This window comes from Gossypium raimondii, chromosome 7 (genome assembly GCF_025698545.1).
Source record: "Gossypium raimondii isolate GPD5lz chromosome 7, ASM2569854v1, whole genome shotgun sequence".
Classification (NCBI taxonomy): Eukaryota; Viridiplantae; Streptophyta; class Magnoliopsida; order Malvales; family Malvaceae; genus Gossypium; species Gossypium raimondii.
In genome coordinates this window covers 23311667-23313544 of record NC_068571.1, presented here as the reverse complement: position 1 = coordinate 23313544, position 1878 = coordinate 23311667, and positions in this window count along the sequence as shown.

Below are 1878 nucleotides of genomic sequence, written 5' to 3'. Positions count from 1 at the left end.
GCATGTGTTCACAAGGTTTGGAACCCCAAGAGCTATCATCAGTGATGAAGGATCCCACTTTGTGAACATGTGGTTAAAATGGTTATTATACAAGCACGGAGTGAAACACAAGTTTGCAACAGCTTACCATCTGCAGACAAATGGGCAAGTTGAACTGGCAAATAAGGAGATCAAAAGCATACTTGAGAAGGTAGTCTGCCCGAACCGATGAGATTGGTCCACAAGATTAGATGATGCTTTATGGGCTTACAGAACAGCATAGAAGACACCGTTAGGGATGTCACCCTATAGGTTGGTCTTTGGGAAAGCTTAATTTGGACCCTAAGCTTACTGGGCTCTTCAATGGCTTAATTTGGATCCTAAGCTCGCGAAAGAGAAACGGATGTTCCAACTCAATGAGTTAGAAAAGTTTCGAATGTTCTCATATGAAAATGTCAAATTACTTAAAGAAAGACTCAAGAAATGGCATGGCAACCACATTCAAGTTCGAAATTTTGAAGCAGGTCAGCAAGTCTTATTGTTCAATTCCAGATTGAAGTTCTTTCTTGGTAAGATAAAATCATGTTGGTCTGGTCTATTTATGATTCACCAAGCCTATCCATACGGATTTGTTGAACTCCAAGATAAGGGAGGTAATTTCCAAGTTAATGCTCAACACCTGAAACATTATTGGGGAGATAAAATTGAATGGGATAAAATCTTGTTCATTTTATCGGATACTTAATTTTTTTTCTTTTTGAATAAATGATTTAGGGTATATTTTTGGGTAAAGTATGTTTAAATAAATTCTGTCTAGGAGATTGGAACTGAAGCGGGACCGTTTGTGACCTCTCCAATCTTTCTTGGGAATTTATTTTGACATAATTTTCCAAGAAATTATCCCCTAAATGGAAAAATAAATTTTTAGTTTCAAATAAAAATGTCAATTTTGATCCAACTTTTAATTTGTAACTCAATTTTAAAATTTCATTAAGTCTATGGACTTAATTGAATTTTTTTTAAATTTTATTCTTTGAAACCCAACTTTGAGACTTTATGGCCTAATTTTATTTGAACTCATAGTAAGTTAGCCATCACTTTTCCTAATTATCTTAAAAATGTCCCAAACACTAGACTCAGTACTATTCAAAGTATTGTTTGAAAATAAGTTTGGGGGAGTTGCAAAGAAGTATGAAATGCTCTAAAAATTGTAGTACATGCAGTAAAATACTCGAAAAAAAAAGCATATGTACTTGAAGGAAATTGCACTAAAGAGCATGTGAAAAGGAAAGAAAAGTTGATGTATTGAAGGTAATTATTTCGAAAGGCCCGATACAAGCTGAGTCTAGGGTTTTTTAAACCTAAAATTATCTGTCATTTACTTACCCCTAAGCCCAGCCACGTTACAACCTTGTTAAAGACCTATTGATTCAAAGTTCCAATGTTACCTACATTAGTTGAGGGAAATTGCTCTGTTCAACATATGAAGACATCAGTTAAGCTTAATGATTGCAGTTTAATTTTGAATAAGGGATTAAAATCAAATTGGTAGGGATTAACATGTCTTTATTAAGAAACATTTAGTCTAATTTTGCTATTGTAGTAATTGTTGAGATTAATTTGAACGATATGTATACTTGAGTATCATAATTATCAAATTTCTTATTTTTGAGCTTAAGTATATTGATTTCATGATTTTGGGAAGACTGTTGTTCTGAAAGGAGTTTTTCAAAAAGTGTTTTCGAAAAAATTCTTTTAAAATTTGTGCATTACTCAGGACGAGCAATGAATTAAGTTTGGGAGTGTGGAAACACGACAATTTATGTGTTTTTACAAGCCCTTTTTAACTTAAAATCATGCTATTTCGGTAAATTCTTGTCAAAAAATAATTAAATATTA